Source organism: Zerene cesonia, chromosome 20, assembly GCF_012273895.1.
Source record: "Zerene cesonia ecotype Mississippi chromosome 20, Zerene_cesonia_1.1, whole genome shotgun sequence".
Classification (NCBI taxonomy): domain Eukaryota; kingdom Metazoa; phylum Arthropoda; class Insecta; order Lepidoptera; family Pieridae; genus Zerene; species Zerene cesonia.
In genome coordinates, this window is record NC_052121.1 from 4,328,125 (window position 1) to 4,351,121 (window position 22,997).

A 22,997-nucleotide genomic window follows, 5' to 3' on the forward strand; every position below is an offset into this window, starting at 1 on the left:
TAAAAACTTAGTGTTTTTGACTAAAGGAACTATAATATAATATGGACTTACTGGTAAGTTTGACTCACTCATAGTTACTCACATAATTTATACAATACGATTCTTGCAATTCGACGTTATAAAATCAATTTAATGATTGTAAACTAAGCAGCCGATCTTTTGTATTTCAATTTTTATCAAAACCGACAGGTATTCGGCGAATAAAGTAATATTTATGGCACATTACTATTCAGCTTCATGTATATAAAAACGAGTTTGGTCTCCATATCGCACAAAAAAATCTAAACATTTTTAGTCGGTTACCGGCTTTTCATTTTATAAAACGATTCTTTTGTTTCCACCTCGAACTTTATTTGTATTACAAATATCTCCATCGTTATTTGTGTATGGCATGGCTGGATAGGAATCAAGCCACAGATTACTTAGCACCCAAAATGTGAGAGAAAAAAATCTTTGACAGAACACTGCTTCATTATGAAATCAAATGATACAGCACGTAAGAGTATTTGATATTTTTTTGAAAGTTACTTCTTGTTGCTATGCTTAGCAGAATAAGTTATTTGGCATTTAAAATTATGTTTTTGGTCATTAAATAATTTGCGAAAGGAGGAGTTATTAGCAATTTATGAAATAGACAGACTAGATTCTTATAAGAAATATGGCACAAATAAACAGCAGCAATGTTTCCAAATTAGTCATTACTACGTTTGTCTTAATAATATAGTAGTGAATATTAAACAAATAATTTAAAAAATTTAAGATAGAACATGTTCCACACCGCATTTCATAAATATTATTATGTCAATAGAAACGGTATAACACAAAGGTTAATAGATTTATTCATATAATAGATCACGGGGCCATCGTCTACCTTGGCCGGTTTTTACAACTGCTATCCGCTACAATGAGTATGTAGGTCGTCCAAGCACCATTGCTTATTGTCAATTGCTCGTCTTGCGCAATACTATCATGGTTTGGTCAGTAGAGGGGTTCGAATCTTTTGTCATCCGTTAAATTATAAACGTACATTAATTTCATAGTTTGGTTCTGAAGTATTTCAACGCTTGCTGGGCCCTGATAGCTCATTTGGCACTTTACGACGTACTCTTCTCATTGGATTCGCAAATAAATATTCCTACGTCTTTTTTTTTCTGTGACATTTATTAGTATAACATTTTATTTAATCATAAGCGCCCTTTTTATAATCAATCTATCATGATCCAATTTGTTTTTATATCAACGTTATATTCGTTCAGGACTTTGTCTCCAAATTAAAGAGAGGCAGAATTGCACGATTCATCCATGTCGTCTCGAAAAATTACTTATCGAGTGTGAAGGAGACTTAACTTGTGTTAAGTTCAAAGACCCTGATGATAAGCGCTCAGTATGAGGAAAACTCAGACATTCATTACCTACGTTCTGACATTTCCATAACCTTTAACTTGAAATTGCATTATGACTAAGTATTAATTAATTACCATTTATCTTTAACAATAACTAAAGCTTATATAATAATTAAACTTGTATTTTGTATTAATTTATTTAAAAATCAAATCAGTTAAAATTTGTTTTGCAAGGACACAAGTATTGTATATTGTGTATTGGTTTACGTTTACGTATTAAAACCTACAGATTTACATAAAAGACTTTATATTTAAAACATTACAATTTATTAATATATAAACGAATGTTAAAACTTATAAGCGATGTACCAGTTACATAATCCAATTCGAATAGTACTGAGTTTCAATGCAAAATACCGGTTCCCGTTTTCTAACGCTTAAATCCTGTTCATTTTTTATTTCGGTCAACGGCCGTGCCGGCCTTATTGTACGAGTTCCATTGACATCGATCCATAGGGTTATTTAAAATATATTAGTATAAAAACATTTAGTCACGCTTCGATCTACTATTCACAATGTACTACGCACGTGGCATAAAATGAATTGCCCAACAGCTCAGTGTTAGGGGTTTCTGGAAAATCTATGCTAAACTCGTTTAGCTTGTGTCGCTGTTGTAAATGTATTATATTTCCACACAAAAGAGCCATTATATTAAATAGAACGTGTAGGTTATTTTTACGATACGCGATTATGAAACCCACGCTCTGTCATGATGTTTAACATTTTTTTTTATATTCGAAACTTCGTACAAACATATCGCGGTGCCGATCAGGAGGAAATATTAATGGGTATTTTAAACTCTCAAATGATTTCGTTATGACGTAGCCAGATCGTAGGTAACACGTGGCAATTCTCAATCGATTTAAAATCACCTCTACATTGTAATCAGTTATTTTAATCTAAGCTAAAATCATATAAGGCTAATTTGTCTTATTGTTTGATGTACTCTGTTTAAGTTTAAGTTACTAATTAAAAGAAATCAAATCTCTTAAATACTTTCGGATTGGAAACTGATGTGACCTAAGTCGTACAACAACACGTATTTCTAAGAACCAGTCATCGAGTAAATTAAATTCCACTGTCGTTCCAATATCTATTGTTTGAACACTCGGTGGCAAAACAATGAACAACTTCGTCACAGAAAATTAGGAGTAGGTCTATACAGAATATATTTTATAGTTAGAGCACGAGGTAATGTTTGGTCTAGGCATTCGATCGAATCGAACGTATGTTGACCGGGGCGATTCACCTTGAGACCGCGCCTCGACTTATAACCCCACCGAAACGAATAGTCGCTACCCGAGTCCAGCAATAAACAGAGTAACAAGCTACGAAACTTGACCGTGTAGTACAGTTTCGTACAATGCTCGAGGACCGGTCCAGTACTGTGGGTGAGCAAGTTAAGGAATGCATGGGGACGGTCTGACTCGGCGTGATTTGAAAGTGTATAAGAGAGCGTCGGAATCGACTTTTCTATGCGTAGTCAATCACTTTAAAAATTGAACAGGTAAAGACCTGTTTTAGTGATTCTCTGAAGTAAAATTAGTTAGTCATTCAATTTTATAGCAGACGTTATAATGTTCTCGGATATGAAATTACCTGTTAATGCCTGGCGGCGAAATTTTTCGCACGATGCGTACGTTTGTTTCAAATTACCGGTAATATTGCGATACGGTTTAAATGTTTAAATAATTTTAATAGACTGTTGCTGGCTGTTGAGCAATACAATTATCGTAATCTTCAACTAAAACAGTTAGACGTTAAATAAATTATCTAAGCTATACATGTTTAATAATAAATATTTTTTGAAGAATCTATTTCTTCAGCTATGATTATTCAGTGTCAATGCAATTGATTTGCTGGACTCACCTCGAAGTTATTTAGGTTCGTTGTTAGCTTCATTCATTTAATTGCTTTTATACTATTCTTTTGATGCTTCTTACTTTCGAAGTTTATCAGAATATACATAACAATTTGAGATAGAGCCAGCCCTTTTTCTCTGATATCTGGTATCATCTCAATCAACATGATTCAGATTATACTTTTAATGAAAAATGCTGTGATGTATCATGACAGAAGATCCATTATTATTTTTATGCTGACGTTTAATGTATTTATGTGAATTACTTAAACAGTTCATTAAATTTCAATACAAAAGCAAAAACACTAATCATAGACCAACATTCCGCGGAATTCTATATAAAACTTATTTACTCTTAAGTTATTGTGTTGTTACAATAATTTATAACGTTTCAATAAATGTTATCACGATAGAATAGGCCCACGCAGATAAAGCCAGCTATACATTATCTCATCAAAAACCGCCCACTCGCGTATCACTATTTGTTTTTGTCCCCGCGACTCGGAAACCCTGATGTTAACGGGCCGCCCCAATTCGGGCACCGAAATAACCCGTACCGCGTCCCACTTACGGTGGCCACTGCTAGCGCGGCCGTCGACATAAGGCCTCTGGATGCGAGCATGGATTTTTTGCGGCCGTCTGCGGATCTTAACCCTATGTTACTGACCCCGAAAACCTTTTCTGCGAATTGAATGAACACGCTAAACAAATATTCCGCATTGGATGCAAGCGAATTGACTTTTTAGTCGCGTGCCGAACGAAATTCAGTTCACATAGAAAATTTACCAATGACGTAACCCATTAACTTTTTTGGGTCATTGAATGACATTGACAACGCATTCGTGAAGTAATAATATGGGTAACTGTTTTGCAGAATATAGAGAGGAAATTGCAATGATAGCGATTCGGGTTCAACATACTTAGATATGTTTTATTGGTGGTAGGTTATGATATTGCATTTTGATCTTTATGTATTTGAGTTGTAATACATGTTGGCACGTGGAATGAGAATTGAGTACAAAAAGTGATAAAAATAATGAATAATACGAACGGACTACGTTATATAATTATAATTCGGACGTGTCCTGATTCCCGACGCGAGTGGAACGCCTAGGCCCGTTATCTCATATTATAACGCATGGGTATATAGTAGCCAAATATCAGTGACTGCGGGGTGAATGACCGCGCCCGCACTGAAGCACCTGCAATCGCGCCGTCTTTGTTGACACAAGCAACTGACATGACGACCGAAGTGATAATGAATGTCTTGACGGTGCAATACACTTGAGATTTGTATTGAAACATTTTATTAATTCATACTTTATGAACTGTTGTGTAATTGCTTGCAAAGCAGGTGATGATTTTGCACCTCATTATGGGTGAACGCTGTTATTTTACGATTTAAAGCTTTTTTATAGTGCTTAAAAGTATATGATCCACTACAGCAGAAAAACGAAACCATATCTTTTAACTACTAAAACCATATCAATATACGAGTAATTATTCTGATTGTCAAATCATTATTAAAGCGACATAGTATTTTAATAGAGATTTATTTTTTTAATCAATCAACAGATTTTTTGTAGATCTCGTATGTCTTTCCTGAGCAATGACATGTATGCATGTGTGCGTGTGTCATTTTATCACTTGTACTCCACAAGTGATAAAATGACACACGCCTTAAAAGTTAGTAAAATGGAGGTTGTTATTCAAGAATGGCATGGTGTTATTAAATTTACTTGCCCATTTGTGGTTTTCCGTATTATTTTATCGTTTAATTATTTAACTGTCAACAGAGTATTACAAAGTAGGTATTTGTAAAAAGTGTCGTAGCTCTTCAATATTTTTATTTTTAGTCATAGTTTTGAAAGATTGTTTTCACAATTGGTTTTCTGATTGTGTTAATTATGCCGTGGGAATATCGGGATAAAAAGTATAAGTTATTTCATTTGTTCATCTACTTACCAAATTTCATTGCAATCGGTTCAGTAGTTTTTGCGTGAAAAAGTAACAAACACACACACCCCATAACAATAAATCATTTCTTATGAGTTACAATTTACAACATTTTAATAGATGTTAAATGTTAAAAGGGTTAAGAGATGAAACTTTTTTACCCTCATTAGGTAATTTGGAGTCGTACTATCCCTACTAATATTATAAATGCAAAAGTAACTCTGTCTGTCTGTCTGTCTGTTACGCTTTCATGCCTAAACCACTGAACCGATTTTGATAAAATTTGGTATGAAGATAGAATTGAACTTGGGAAAGGACATAGGATACTTTTTATCGCGAAAAAAGGGTAGAAAGGGTTGAAAGAGGGGATGAAAGTTTGTATGAAAGTTCGTTATTGTCAAACCGATTTTGATGAAACTTGGTATGAAGATGGAGCTAAACGTGGGAAAGAGCAAACCATACTTATTAATGTGAAGAAAATACTACTTACCATGTCGCGCGATATAAGCGAATTCTACGCGGGCGAAGCCGCGGGCGAAAAGCTAGTTTCTAATAATTAGATATTATTCAATATAAGAAGAACTCGCTTAGTATTTCGCCTGTCTTTTGCTATCAGGTTACAAGAGGACAGATAAAATTATAACAGATTTATTACGAGCCAATGTTTCTCGCGAATCGAGGGCACAGCCTTGTCCTGATTCTTGAAATTGGCACATTTTTTTTCTATTCTTTGCATCACGGCCGGAGTATTGTAAACTTTAACAGGGCCGAATATGTTAATTTTTGGAACAAACGTTACATGAGACAATTATTTTAAATTCATACAACTATCATCTATTAGTATTTTACTTTTGTATAATTATTTGGTTGAACAGGATAAATGGTTAGTTTATCATATATACAACAAGTTGTTAAATATATAATGCATAAAACAATTATTTTGTTTGTTTTAATTTACAATTTTTCAATTGGAGGTAAATCAATTCTAGTTACTTTTGGACTATTACCTGTTTGAATAAAAAGTAACCGTCATAACCAATTCTATCTTACCGTTGCATGTTTATTAAGCAATATAAATTGTACAATAACATTGTTCACATTTTAGTTTTTACTTTCAAATGCTTTAAATGTAATTAATACATTAAATCTAATTTAAATACGGTCGTTCATCTTACTACCTCGTCCAATAGATTTAAAACATGTCAATAGATCACGTAAATTCGAAATAATATAACAGTACATAGTATATTTTAATTTATGCCGCAAACCACAAAGGTATTTACGGATTCTGCTCGGCACCACGTCACCTCCGACTGAAGTAAAACACTTTTATGTACCTTCAGTACCCATGCATCGTTGCACGACGACAATAGCCCACAGATTATTATGTATTGATATTGTTAACAGCACCGGCGATGCAACGTCGTGACTATAATGATGCCAACCATTTTATTCGCAGGAAATTCCCTATTCGTATTGACTTAAAATTTAAATGCAAGCTAAGTAAAATAACAATAGATACGCGAGATGATGGGCCAACTATTCGCTATGGGATACTGAATTGGCATGCTCAAAGCTACGTTATGTTGAAGTTTATATTTATATTATATCGAAATTCAGAAATAGAGAGCATTGAAATCATAAGTATTTATAATACATACATAATAATTATAACTATTTGAAGTTTTTAATTGTGCCTAAAAATAACCAAAGTTTTTCGAGTCTAATGAATATGCCATAATTGTATTAATTTTTAACTCACTCTCTGGAATCTAAATAAATCCCTACTAATATTATAAATGCGATAGCAACTCCGTCTGTCTTTCTTTTCTTCACGCCTAAACTACCGAACCGATTTTGATGAAATTTGGTATAACCAAGAAAGGACACAGCACAGTTTTTATTCTTTTAATCCTACAGGGACGGGAACTATATGGGAAAATCGGGCCCGGGCCTATATATTTATATTTTCCTGTGACTACACGGACGCAGCCGCAGGCGGAAAGCTACTAAGGTTTCTAAATCATGCTAAATACGATAAACGAGTTTTAGAAATGAGCTTTACTTTCATATTTCTAATATCCGAGCGCTGTAGAACGTTGTAGGTCTATCGACACGCGACGTGTGTAACATCCAATGTAAATGCACCTCGGGCAGGCCGGAGCCTTGTATGAGATTAGTTCCAGCAATTAAAATACCCGGCTCTCGCGATATACGGGAAATATGATTTCACTTTTCAACTCATCAGCTTGAAGGATGTTATCAGTTTTTGTTGACTTACAGTTTCGGTATCTTGTTGCTTTATAACCTATTTAAAAAGAGTTTATGTACTATAGACAATCTTAACATCTATCGTCATTACATAAGTGGAGTCGTTAATAATTTCCTATTTAGAGGGCGTTTTTCACTAAATAAATGATTAGTTATTATTTGTTCACTAATAATAAATATTGTAATGTGTAGCTGAACAAATATCCCACCTTTTATCTTGTGATGATTGATGGAAAAAACTCAGTTGTTGTCACGATGCTCTTACAAAACACTGATTATGTTTATACTCATAACTTTAGATATATGACTTTTATTCTAATAAGTATTAGGTAGGTTCTTAGTAGGTAATTATGTTTTGTACATTTTTTATTTAATGTTACTAAATCACGCAATTTCAACGTAATAAATCTGAACGTAGTATTTGTTACCGGTTAATGTATAAATAAAGCAGGTCCTGTAATCAGAAGCGTAATCATAAACCTACTTATTTCATTTTTCAGGTCAATTCTGATTTTGATTAATCGAATCGGATTATAATGTAAACCTTCAGTGATATATTAATTAGATAAAGAGTGGATTTTTGTGAAAAATATGGACCGTCTACTTTCTTTACTTATATTTCCGCTTCATCTAAAAATATTTCATTTAATAAATATTTATATAATTTTTCTAGAAAAAATGCAGTAAATATCAGCCTGCATTAGCATAAAAGGCTTGTAAACTCAATAGGTACATGATATCTGTTATCCAATGAAGGTATTAACTTTAATGCTAGTTTATAGAAGTCGGTTCGGTGTAATTCGATTTAGAATACCTACAGCTAACACTAAGCTGTTTGCTGCAGGTAAATGTTGTTGACCTAACATTAGGGTATCCCTTAAAACTAAAGCGTAAAAATACTTCATAATGCCGTCTGGCTATTCATTGATATCTTATAGAATATTAATGCAATCTACACCATCTTATCCATATGGAAGTTATAATGAGGAATACTTACCTATATTGGTTATAATGAGGAATAGGCGGCAAATAGTTATTATTAATAATACCGACGTAGGTTAGCAAGGCAAATATACAATTTTAACGTACATACACCATACAATATTTACAAATACTATAATAGATTTTAGTGATAAAATGGTTATGCTTATTTACAAATTATGACTAACAAAATTTACTATAGAAAAAGTTTGAGGATTTTAAATAATTTTTATATAGCAACGCTTTTAATGAAGTTTTGATTATTTCATTTTGTTTAATGGCTAAATGAATATATATCATATATGTAGCTCTACACAACGTGCTGAAATTTGACGGTATCTGAGAAAATTAACATACTTAGTATGTATGATACAAACCGCTGTCTGTCCCTATACATGAATAGATCTTTGTGCTCCTATTGTGATCTTGTGGTGTCATTTTGTTTTATTATTATTTGTAGTGCTTATATCTGTATGGATTGGTCCACAATAAGGAATTTTGATGTGATTTGATTTCATATTTAAACTCAAGAGGAAGGTTAGGAATTTTATATGAATATAACATGCATAACATCGCAGTACATTCGTGCGAAGCCGAGCGGGTCACTAGTATACAGAACATAATATAAAAATTGAGCCGTTTGCTCGGAGTAGTAACATGATATGAAAAAGCGATTAAGGTATGTGAAAATACATAAATTATAGAAAGTGTTGTTATCATGTCATTTGTAATATTCACCCCTCATATTAAAACAATGGACGTAAATAATCACAAGAACATTTAGGTTATTAAACATGTTACATAAACATGATATGCAAATTAATGCAACTGAACTGTTTCGGTAACAAATTATTAGTTTTTTAATAATAAACTATTTCATCGTTTATTTTCGTTGGCGGTTTAACTTAGTTTTTAATTGTCTATTGTTACTAAAATGTAGATCATAAAATAAATTACTATTTTAATTAGTAGAGTAATTATTGTATGTACTGGTAGGAATAGTGATCGAATTAATGCTGATAATTAGGTACTGGTTAAGATGGAATATGTTGGTTCAAAATATATTAATATTTAATTTGTTAGAACTTAATCACTATAACTTATTATGCATTTGGGAGTTACGCCAAATTATTAAAACAGATAATTTGTATTAAAAACAACTTTAAAGTTTTTGGTGCTTTATCTGAATATAAATTTCAAAAGAAACTTTGGAACACTTTGGATGCTGGTAGGTATAAGCCAATATGCGGGCGTACCTTATGCTACCAATAAACAAGCAAAACTTTCAAACATTAACGCTATAAATATTCAGTTAACGCATTGCCAGCAGCCAGTATTAAGCGCTCTCCCCGCGCTGGGTTTTAATGCTGTAATCTTAAACCATATAATACCCACCTAGATACAGTTTGGGCTCAATTTTGACGATCCACTCTCGCACTCCGCAACAAAGTATACGATATGTAGTTCGCGCGTGCACTAGCGCGGTTGTCTTATTTATCCATCACTGCACATCCGCAATCGAAAACTCACGATTTCACTGTCACAGCACGCGGCCAACAGACCAGCCGGAGTCAAGCATGTACACAATTACTGTATTACGGTCAGCGCTGCAGCAACGCGGGTGCCAGGAGCGCCAAGTGAAACCACTGAAGACCGAAACCGCGACGCGAGGTCGATGCGACCTCCACGCTCGAGAGCGTGAGAGTCGAAGCCTGAAAGGTAGCAAAGTATGCGGGTGGAAGTGCAGTAATAATACAGTGAGAGCTGTACGAGACGACGCGCGTGACTCGCCGCCGCCAACTGACGGGGCGCGCCGCGACGAGCCTCACTTCACCACCACACGCGCAATCGCGCACACTCGTGCGACCGGGAGGCGCGAACCTCGCCGCCCGCTCGCCGCAACGCTGCTTCGACGCGACACCGCTTTCCGTTCCAACTAGCGCCTCTATGGACGCACTTACCGATAATATTTTAAACATTCCTTATTTGAATTTAAAATTTTGTTGTCCGTCGAAGAAACCCAATCCGCTGAATATTTACTGAAATATAAGCGTCTCGCTGGAAGAATCGGTTGCGCAGTGAATGGACAGCGCGTGTAGAAACAACGAGAGCGCATGCGCCACGCACACTTACTTAAATGTAGAGCCTCAAAACGCAAATGTATTTGTTGTACGTACACAAACAATATCGTACACTTAAGTAGCAAGATGTTATTTTATCGCCAATAACAACTTCTCGGTACTACCTACTTTAATACATATTAGAAAAGAGCATTTCTTCTATTTTCTATTACCTCGTATTAATTAACGTACATTAGAAATCTAATAAGATTAAAATAGGCTAGTTCGACTAGAGCGGACACATTATAAATATGAATTATCGATAGCTCAAAGTTTTTAGAACGTTAAATAAGAATCACACGTATCGTCAGAAACAAAGCATCAATATGAATGCACGCGTGGAGGCAGAGTAAGGTCATCGGAATGCTTTAGGCGCGATGCTACAAATTGCGCAAATAGATGTTCCAATGAACTCGTTTAATAATAGCAGGCGTAGTGAGGGCGCCCGCGTCACTGCCGACTGCCGAGAGGAGCGATCTAGCCGCGTGTGTAGTCGCTAGGCCTAAGTCGCCGCTCGCCCGCCACAAACTATAATATAAAATGTGCTCAAGGTTATACGTACAACGTCACGCACGCAAAAATCTTACTAGAATCTTGAATGAGATAATTGTAGAGCTATCGAACTAATAATGAGCGTAGTTGCTACCCACTGTCGGATATAAAAAAAATCAGTTAGGTGCGAGTCGGTCTCGCGACTCTAAGGATTCCGTACAATAAGCTTACAGCAAAAAAGAATTGCCACCCAACCAATTTATGACTATACCAACTTTTGATTTATTTCGATTTTTTTTTTTGCTATACGGAAACAGTGACACAGCATCTTTGAACGTTTTAACTATCTAATTATCACGGTTATTAGTATGAAGTTTCGCCTGGTGACAAATGGACGAACAAACAGACGGGCAGAGTGAAGTCTTAATAGGGTGCGGTTTACTATTTGGGTACGGAACCCTAAAAACTAGAGATAATGGTGTTAAAATAAAATATTGTTCGATGATTTTCCTAAGCTATAATTACTTACATATTATTATTCTTGAAACTAAATTAGCAGCTGTAATATTTGGAAAATTACCAATTAAAACAAACATTAAAATAATGTTATAAGTATTGTTGAGGACTATAATATGAACTACGTGCGTTATTTAAAGTTTCGACATTCTTTTGTTATTTTTAGAAATGTCTGAAAGTGACATTGAAATGACGTTCGAAAGATACTTTTATTCATTGCAGGCGTCACGGCACATCAAGAGACTGAAACAGCAAATCATTATCATGTGGAACGGCTGTGAATATTAATTAAAATGTATAATTAAACTGGATATTTACCTCAGTTCTTTGGTAAAATAACAATTATATTGTGTACGATTTTTATTAACAAAATGTTCGTTTAAAAATTATGTTAACACTAGCCGTAGACCCGCGATTCTCTCGCGTATTTATAATTGTCTATGACAACAAACAACAATAACAATTACATTTTTCATATCCTTTAAAAGAGTAAACAGTAACACTCACTACAGCTTCCTTATTATCTCCAGACACAAAAATCATAAAATCTCTCCGTTGCGATGTGAAAGAAGAACAAACAAACACAAATTGGCATTTAAAACACTTCCGAGGTCTTTTTCCTCCATCTATCGTGGTGTCTCAAACTATCTCGGTACTAAATTTTACCCAAATCGGTTCAGTAGTTTGGGCGTGAAGAAGAGACAGAATTAGTTAGTTTAGAGACGCATTTATTAACTTAGTTGGAATTAGCAAGAGAGTAGAAATAAAATATTTAACCCATAAACAATAAATTTTAGTTAAGCTATGCAATAATATTCCAAACTATGCAACTTGTAGAACTGGTTTAGTTAAAAAGGCTCTACTTGTGCGACTTGTTCCCTTAAGCTTGCAGATAAATCCATAAAAGTGCACTCTAGGACTTAAATTTTAAAATACGGTCGTTTCTATGGTTTTTTTTTGTTTTATTTCTAGAGGAAGATTGAATTTAATCTTCTACTTTGCGATGCCTTTGCGATACGCTTTAATATATTTGTTTTTTAACGCCTGTTCTTATTTTTGCATGTAACAGAAATCTTTGATCTGTATCATTTTGTTTATGTATATATACATCATATATCCTATTTACATAATATGAAGAAAGTCGTTGCATTCCATAAATGAATAAAGAATATTAATAAAATAAAAACAAGCTCTATAGTACTATATAAGTACTATATAGCATAAGTACTATACATTTTAAAGCGAGAAGATTAAGCTCCTAAAGAGGGTAAGTATACCAATTAGCTCTCATATAATAGCCACCAAAAATGTCACCGAGTTCCCCGCTATTTCCTCAATAAATCTCGTTTCAGATTTCAACATAAATCATTGCACATGACGTTAACTTTCTCCTTAACAGGCTCAGAATACTTTGAACTTTAATTGTGGAGATACACAAAACAATGTGAGGTCTGTTTGTCCGAGGTGGTCGTTCTGTATGGACATCAGAACTTCCGCCGGCGCCCGAAACATTGCGAGAACACTTAAGCGATAAAGTCATGCAAACACTTCAACTGTAAACTGTTATAATAATCCTTTTATATTCTGGCTAAAAGCGGTGTCTGTTTCTGACATTTTCTTTGCTAGAAGCATGTCAAATAAGTATTTTAAAAAACAAATTGTACTAAAACCTTTGTTACATGTAATTATCAATTTAGATTAAGCTCTATCATTACAATTTACATCGAGTACTCGTTTTAAAAGTAGAAATAGTACTGAGTACTATAAAGATCTCTCATACATACTCTTCATATAGAATCTTAGCTATTGTTCAAGAAGTAAATTGAAAGTATAGGTGTGGTCCGTGTATAGAAGCAGCTATGTAAAATGTAGCCGGGGTTTATTGTAGACAAGCTTTGTCCGCGCCGACGCGGCTGCCTGATGGGCATGAACAAGTTGTACGCACAATGCCACATAAACATTTTAATATTACGAACAAAACATTTTCACAATTTGCAACAGGCATACAAACAGTCGTAACTACAAAACACAATCATATGGAGTGTTGAAGGAGCTGAAAAACGTTTTTAAAATACATTTAAACGCATATTATCTTAAGGTCTGTGTAATAATAACTCACATCGGTTTACTTCACACGATTTAGGATATTGGTAAGTCATTGACCCATCGGAACATGCCGAATAATGTTTATGTCTTCAACGTACCCATTAGCCACCTTTTTGGGACTTGAGTTATAACATTGGTTATTAAATTGGCTCGTTGTGCTACGTAAATATTATAATTAAATGCTGATATGGTAACGTGGGATGTGTATAATCACACAGAATTATGGTACTACCCTCTAAACGTATTTTTATAACAAGGTGAGTTTGAGTAAGCTTAAATATCTGTTAAGTTTTTTAAACAATTTGAAATATAGTTTACTTATGAGAACGCTCGCGAAGAGTCTTGACGAATAAAAAAATTTAAGTATAATATGTCGAGTCCGGGAAAATATAAAATTCATTAGAGCTTGTAGGCTATTCATACAATGTTTCATTACTTCTTAACAGTATAGCGCTAGTTATAAATGTTTAGGTATATATAGTAAAAAAATCATTCAGTTTGATTAAATACAAATTATTTATCAAAACATATGTTTTGCTCTGTTTATATTTTGGTTTTAACTAATCTGTTTAGATTTTAGGTTATAAAATGGATTTAATATTACATATTTACATTAAATATTTTGACTATCCACATTTGACATACTTTTTACAATAGCTAAATCAGTCTCACAACAAAATCATTTTATGAATTATGAGCAATATGATGATTATTATTTTGAATCAAAATGTAATAAACATAACACAAAATTAATGAAGCATTTTGCTGCACATTTGAAAACATCTATTTCAATTATCATATAATAGTTTCAAATTAAGCAAACATTGGCTACTAGTGTTTTTGTATACATTGGTGCAATTAACACCTGTTGAGCTTAGAGGTCAAAACGCCTTTCGGCAACCCCACACTGCCCACAGCCTGCCCACGTGAGACCCAAAATGAATTGTTACTTGAGAATAATCAATACGCATAAATAAACTTTACTTTTAATTATAAGCGAATTTGATTTATGACTTAATATTTGTTTTACAGCGGGTGTTGTTTTTATTTTTGAATCGATTGTTAATTTCTTAACGAATTTTAATTATAAAACATAGGTATTTAAAATTTCAATTTGGTAGTGGAAATTGCTTCTTATATTTGAATTCAAAGTAAAATGCTTTTAAAAAATAATGAAATAATTTTTTCGTTTTCCAATAATTGAATGCGGCTATACGAAATTATATTATAATTCAACTAAGTTTATTTTCATAAATATTTATTTGAGGAAACAGATATTTTTCGACAAAATAAACCTCTGTAAAATGGTGAAAACCTTGCTGAATATATAAAGCTTTTTTATAAAAAATTGTATACAAAGACAAAATAAAAGGAAACTGGAAATAGGCCTTTACTTAAAATATTCCTTTGATCATAATCTTGTATGCTTATTTATGTTTTTATATATGGATCGAGTCAAAGATAACAAGTATTTATAAATAAAATGGTGGGAAATAAAACGACAAAATTCATCTTTACTGCCACGCGCCTACCAAAATATCAAAAAACATCAACGCCTGCTAATTCAGCATGAGTAAGCATTCAAGTATGATTTGTTGGTTATGTCCATCCAACATAATTTACATTTTAACTCTTGGAACACAATAAACAATAATTGACATAAATGAAAAGCAAACAATACATTAATTACATTTAACTCCGTATTAATTGAAATGGTCGGCTGATCCACGCGCTAGACTCACATATCGGTTGCGCGGGCGCAAGTAGGATTTCCTTTTTAGACCAAACCTACTCGTACTCGTCCATTGGGTCAGTATGCGAGTGACGCTAGGGAGATCTTTATGGTCGTATTGCTATTCAAATACATTAATTATTCATTACTTTATTACATACCATCAAGTACATTCATCAAGAATAAAATAAGATCTTACAGTTTGCGTTTTTATTTTTTGTAACATATAAAACCTTAATTTTCTAACCGCGGCGTCGCTCATGTATTTAAAGGAAAGGACAGTTTCTATTCCTGTGGGATTCCGGGATAAAACTATCCTAAAGACTAAAGAGTTACTACTACTTAAGAGTTACTTTCTTATTTTAAATAAAACTTATTAGTAGAGATTAAGAAAACTCGTACTAAACTATTTTAAACATTATATAATGTTGTCAGAAATTATAATAAATAATTTATTTGTTATTTTTGTTTCGAATCTAGCTGTTATAAATAAGAGCGGCATTTGAATCTAAAATATAGCCGATTTCAATAAAGCCAAGGAACGAATAGTTACCCTATTTTGTATACCCGGCCCTTTTAGCAAGTAGGTAAATACACGATTCAATTTAATCCACTTAAGTGGAGGGCACTCAACAATATCAACTTTAGTGTAAGAAATTATTACGAAGGACATATAATAATCAGGCGATCGACAGATTCTGTTAAAGCTTACTCCAATCCAGCTATAAAAATAGCATCGGTAATTTAAAATCTCTTCTTGCGATCGTAATTTTAATCTGCTAAATTATAACCGGATTATATATTAAGAGCTTAACACGATACTTGAATAAACGAACTCAAAATTAATCCTATTATCAGGCTACGAGGGAACGCTTAAATTTAAAAATAGACTTTACATAATATTTATAGTAAGAGTGTCGTGGCCTAGAGAGGTGAAGAAACGTCCGATATCATCGAGTTCAACCTAAATATTTGACCCGATTCAATATAAAAACAGATTGTTGGGCTAACGACCCGGTCGCGTTACGTGGAATAGACAAACAAAACAACCGCCGGCCGGCACCGACAGCCCTTCATAATATTCTTTAACATGTTTTTTATAATCTTAGTGCCTCGATTGAGTAACGGTAATGGGACCGCTAAGGTTCGGTAGGGTTAGCATGACCGTGAATTATTCCGTTCTAATTCTCAAGGCCCATTTAAACAGTTCTTTGCCCCGAACTCCAAAGTATAATCATTTAGATTCACGTACAGTTTATATTTTATTTATTATTGTTTATGTAGACTATTATTAGTACGGGTTTAGTTTTCTTCATTAATTTAATTTCTTTTTCATCTTGTTAGTATTATACTTAGTTTAATGTTAAATTATAACCTCACAATAATGAAATTTTAACATCTAATAGAAGTAACAAACTTCGAAATAAGAGATCGAATAAAGGAAGATCAACAAAAACAAAAAATAAAACTGATTATCTTTTAAAGGATTCTTCATATTCATTTCCATTAGAAATAAAAGCTTATTGTCCGCATTTAAATCAAGTTGAAAAAAAATGCATAATAACAATCTACATAATTAATTACGCGTAAGAACAGCATATGAGATACATTCATGTAGAAAATTAAAATACTCGAAACATAAGTGGTCTTAATGAACAAAGAGCTATTCATGTGTGGTGCTTGGAACGGAATGCACGATACGTATTTTATTAGCTCCACTACCGAGCGAAATAAAATGATATGTGATATCACTTTTCAATGGGTAAGCCTGAACAGAAGTGTTCGTTGTAATTCTCCGGTTAGATCACTAGCTATGTTTATTTGCGATATATTATATCGCTCGACATAAATCATACACGTAATAATACGTGAATACTTCATAAGTCATTTGAAAACAGTTCGAACGGGAGTCAAGCATGTCTCGACATATATTTCCCATCGAAGAAGGTACCTCAATCCCAAAGATGATGGGATGAAGAAAAATGTAAATGTTACTAACGGTGGCCCGTAACCGTCCTTCCATTTAACTCGTATTTTCAATAGTCTTAACCTATTATCGCTATTCCTCTTCCAAATAACCATATCTCCAGACTCTATCATGTGCAACGGTTATGGATTACCATAAACGAATAGCTTGTATAAAAGAAAAGACCTCTATAACCATCGTGAAATATTTTAATTTTAGATCGAAAAAACCACCAATGCAAGAAAGCACAGAATAAACTTATACCAAAATATGTAGCAGAACAACTTAATGGAAAGCTATGATTTTCAGATCAGTTAAATCTTACTGTAATATTATAAATACGAAAGTTTGTAAGGATGTGTGTGTATTTGTTGCTCTTTCACGCAAAAACTGCTGAACCGAATACAATGAAATTTGGTACGTAGACAGCTGGACAACTGGAACGTATAGGCAACTTTTTATCACGATATTCCTACGGGGTACGGACTTACACGGGTGAAACCGCGGGGCGTAGCTAGTTTATCATACTTTCGTCGTCTTACCTGATCTTAAAATTATACACTGTGCAGGCGTACCTAATACAGTCACAAAGGAACTGCCGGTGCCCTATAAGCTATACACGGTACACACTTATGCTGTTTAATAATTTATGCGAACCTATATAAAAATACAATGTCGCCATTTATATTATACTTATCCAATTAATAAAGAAAATAGAGATGTGTGGACGCATTACAGTAAGTAATATCTTAAGAAGGTTCATTACAGAATGCTTTTAACTCTTAGGCGTGTCACAATAAAAAAAAAGATTTTAATCGTTTCTCAGTTAATAGGTAAACCACAAGTTACGACTGTATTGTTATCTCCAGTTTAATTGACTATTTCTCAGTTCTGACATGACACATAAATTATTCTGGCTACTTATAACGAATCGCCTCATAAAGTCACATCGAAAGTGCAAGCTGACGGCAAAATTCATTCCATCCACTTGCTACTGGGCCACTTGATAAACGTATTGGAAAAATAGCCTTACAGCCATCTAGACGGCACTTGCAACGCTTAGTTTAACATATTGCGTATAAGGGTTATAATCCTTTGACACGGTGATAAAATGAGTATGGAGTATTGAAAGAGCACTATTTATAGATGAACGTGTAGCGAAACCTGTGTAGCAGGATAGTGAGGTATAATGAGAGGCGAACTTGGAATACTGCCACAACAGCCAAATGTGAGTGACAGCCAACGACACTTATCTGGTTACTTTACATTTGATCCAGCAGCTAATGAAAAAATATATTACTTTCAAGATTTATTTTTGGCACTCTTCGGATAATTTATTTTGTTTGCCCGTACATTATATCAAAAGAATAATTTTGATGTGAATACTCGAATGACATTGTTCTCTTTTGTGTCGTGAGTCTCAGTTATTGTTTACTACCGTTTCTTTTATACTCGCTTGTGTTTGCTTTTATGTGAATATCATACCTTTCTGTTGACTTAACAGAGAACAACAATTTCTTATTTGTATAATTTTATATTTTCAAGTTCTCATAATCAACAGATTTTTTTTAAATAAGTTTAAAATTTTTTATATATAGCCTACCTATTTTTTTTACAATGTTCTCATAAACATAACAAAGAATCATGAAATTATATAATACTAAATACTCATCTTTACTTATGGAACAAACCTTACTATATACAGTCTGATCTAATGGTACGTAGGCTCTGTAATTATATTTTAAAAGCGGCCTAAGAATAATTATAACGAATTTCAAGACGTCTTTATGGTTGTATAATACCACTAGTAAAGTTTACGTTCTTTTATAGCATAGGCAGTTTTATTGAAGCTAATTAGAAGGAATTTTTACTGCATTTAATGTATATGTAGAGAAGACTTGTACAGTGTAGGTACATAGAGTAGGTTGTTTAATAGAGGCTATTATAAGATATAAGATTAATTACCATATAAATTTTCCCCTATTACGTATTTCAAGCAGCCGACACACACATCTCTTGTAGTAAATTCAACACAGACGATTGTATAAAAGCTTAATTCGACGGAATGGAAGGGATTAGTAATTTTCAAAATAATTAAGGCAGATAGATATGTTTCCTTTTAATGGTTATTAAACAATATGTAAAACAGCAACTTTCCCATTTATTTAGTGACCTTAAATTCTATTGAAAATAATTATACATTTGAATAAATTAATTATTATTTGCTCTTAAAATATTTGTAGATTATTTAAACTCGTTTGAGGTTAAATAGCGCATTCCAATTAAAGTTCTTATACAAATAGTAGGAAAATTTATTGGGTAAATTTTTATATTTGATGATTCGAGAGAAATCGGGAGAGCCGATTCAATTACATTATTTATTTATTACATAAACTTATGGTTGTGTGTAATAAATACGTTACATTCATATTCCTATGGAGTGACTGAATGATTTCTAACCTTAATTGTTTTGTTGTTGTTGATATTGCGAATCCCTGATATTGCTACCCAACAATAAATTAATATAAATAATAACTTTTACAATGATATAACAAAACCACTGACCGCAAGCTACAAAATATGCAAATAATTTATTACTCTGCTCAGATTTAAATTGATATAACACATTATGAAAAAACGAAGTGTACATTATTCTCCTAGCTCAAGGTTACGTGAGGAGTCAGCGAACCTTTTGGACCTATATCCTGCCTCTTCGAGACATCCTCTTTAACACGTGATTTTATAAGTGTCTATAATAAAAAGTGTGATCTATTATTTCATATCCTGTCGTCTGTCCCTTTTTGAATATGTAACGCTTCATGCGTATGCGATAATTTGCTTTTAACTTTCGAAGTTCTGATTGGATTAGCTATTGATTTTTAGCAAAAAGAAATTAACAATTATATGAATGTCATTAAAATTATGGTACATTTAACTTTCATCATAATAATTTACAATTTTGGTAATGTTTCTGTTGTTCATATTATAAGACATCCAGATTTAACGTTCTTTCAGGAAAAAATACGGACAGGTAATAAATTGCACGACCGAGTGTAGGCGTACCTATAAATGAAGTCATTACGTTAACTGCCGCTTTATGTAAAAACTAAGCACAAATTTTGATAAAGATGTACGTACCGCAGAATATTTCGATTGGATTCTTATTAACTAGGTAATATGAGTTCGAACCTCGAACGTTTTCATTAAAGTGACATTACATTTACATGAGCGGTCGCACTCAATGTTATGACACTGAAGGTTAACAATAAATATTAGGTGTAGGAGTAATATTTCAACGCACCGGAATCATGTGTGAACTATGATAGATCCGAGGTCATGCGCCGCGCCACCAAGGCTAAATACATCATTATGTGGAACGAAAAATACACCAAGCGGCATGTTTGATTCCGATTGACTAATTGTATCGTCACTTTTTTAATATTATGGTTAAGAAATGAATAAAATCGAAGACTTCAATACAAATAAATAATATGTGTAACTATTGATTTTTTTAATGACATAATCGCTACTATTGTATAATTAAGATATTACTATGTTAATATTATAAAATTTAATTACGAAAGTGGCTCAGTTTACGCCTAAACCTCTGAACTGATTTAGATGAAATTTGGTACAGGGATAGTTTGAGACCCCAGAAGGAGCATACAATAATTTTTATGCCAAAAATCCCACTAGATCAGAAACTATATAGGGATAACGCCGTACTGACAATATTTTTTTCGACTACGCGGGCAAAACCGCGACCAAAAAATTAGTTCATTAAGAAACCTAACAAGGTGGTAATTGTTGTAATGTTATAGCGTGCTTTATTAGGTCTATACTAAATTTCTATGAGAATGCATTGCAATGTTTTTAATTAAAATTGAATTTAAAAGCTTTAGAACCTAATTTAAACTAGAGGACAGAATATGAATCGAACGCCGTACGTAATCGCAATTATACGTCTATTAATTATTTTTTTATATAGTAGCAGTGATAAAGATGAATGATTTATATAAATATACGTTGGGTACTAATAAATGAATGATGAATCTAAATATCGTGTCTCCTCATTTGCACTATTGTTTTTCTAATTATAATTTGCAATGTAGTATTTTGTTATGTAGTTAAAATAACAAATTAACAAGCCATGTGGGTACATTTTAAACATTGATTAGTTTCAATAATTGTCTTCCAACATTTTCCTCAAAGTGTAAATATCGTGTACTAGTTAACTTTTTAAATTAGTCTAAAGTGGAAGTGCATGTTCGTTTAAAATTACTTCCACTACGACGGATTCTTGTAAAATATTCATGCAAATAACGAAAAACAAATTGATGTAAGATATCAAATGATCCTGGTAGGTATGTACTATAGGATATGGACGGACGGTAAAAGGCACCGAAAGCGTCCGTAATTTGACAATTTCAGGCTTGTTTATTAATGTTTGGGTGCGAGCAGTGGGGACAGGCGGTCCTGACAATTGCAACATCCGACGCGCTGTCTGCCGCACCAATTTGCGCCGGCGCACCGCGACCATTTGCTCTGCACCCAGCCTGACAAAACAGCAATCGTGTAACTGCATCTATGACCTCATCTTATTGTACTTGAATCGAGTAGGAGTGACCGCTAAATGGAGGCGTTGTAAGCCAATTATAGTTTAAGACAGCGAACAGGGAGTGCGTGACCGAAGTCTATTATATCGGTCATAGTGAATTTCTAGTAACATAACAAGGTCGGTCGTTGACCGTTACGAGCCCTACAACCTCCCCATCATTAAGGTTACTTTGAAATGTGAATAATGGACGCTCCAGTGATGCCTTGTGGCTCGAGACAATGACATTGAAACATTAGCTCATATTTCGTACGTGTGTACGCTATCGGTCATCGCGGACGTGCATATACTATTTTAACACCTCCCAATGTGATTGGAATAAACGCATTTTTTGCGCCTATTAGGTTTGCTACCCAGAGTTTAGTAAATATGTAATTTAAGAAAAGACATGGGATACAATGTAATTTGTAAAACAGATTTATTACACTTATAATTGGTACAATACGTTTGGTTGTAACCTGTGATTATATAACACATGTAATCAATGATATCGCTTAGAAATTTATATGAGAAAAAGCGTGAAGACAAAATTGAATGCCTTATTAAAATATCTACTAGACAGCCGAGCTGGGGTAAACAAAGCAATCAATTAGAGTCGAAGAGTAAGTAATGGGCCAATAAATATCTGAGAGCCGCGGAACCTTAACTGTGTAACCGATCAATACTGTCATGAAAATTCAACTAAAATACTTTACAAGTCATTATTTATTTCACTTCTGCAGAAACACGTTCAACATTACTACCTACTTATTCTAAGTACAAAATTAACGAATTCCGAAACGTAACTTATTTGAAAATTAATTAAGTATTGCCAATAGTTATTTGGAGCTACCCGCGCTGTTGTCACATTGAAAAAAAATGAATTTAATCAGTATAATTCAAAATAATGCGGCTTTAAAATTTTCTTCGATGGTTATTGGCTTTACAAACGGAAGAGTCACGTTAGACGTTACAATGTATGTTTGTACGCGCTCTTTT

At 33.4% G+C, this 22,997-nt stretch overlaps 1 protein-coding gene across 4 annotated transcripts in view; it reads right to left on the reverse strand.

Moving 5' to 3' along the window:
• The window catches only part of LOC119835237 (ecdysone receptor), a 119,360-nt gene that overhangs the window by 91,374 nt on the left and 4,989 nt on the right, over positions 1-22,997 (reverse strand). For 3 of the 4 annotated variants that reach the window (XM_038359950.1, XM_038359951.1, XM_038359947.1), the window contains exon 1: positions 9,868-10,296. The exons of the other annotated variant lie outside the window; for it this stretch is intronic. The gene's annotated coding sequence lies outside the window, so the exon portion shown is untranslated. Of the gene's footprint in view, positions 1-9,867; positions 10,297-22,997 lie in introns of those variants that run through there. 4 annotated transcript variants of the gene reach the window in all.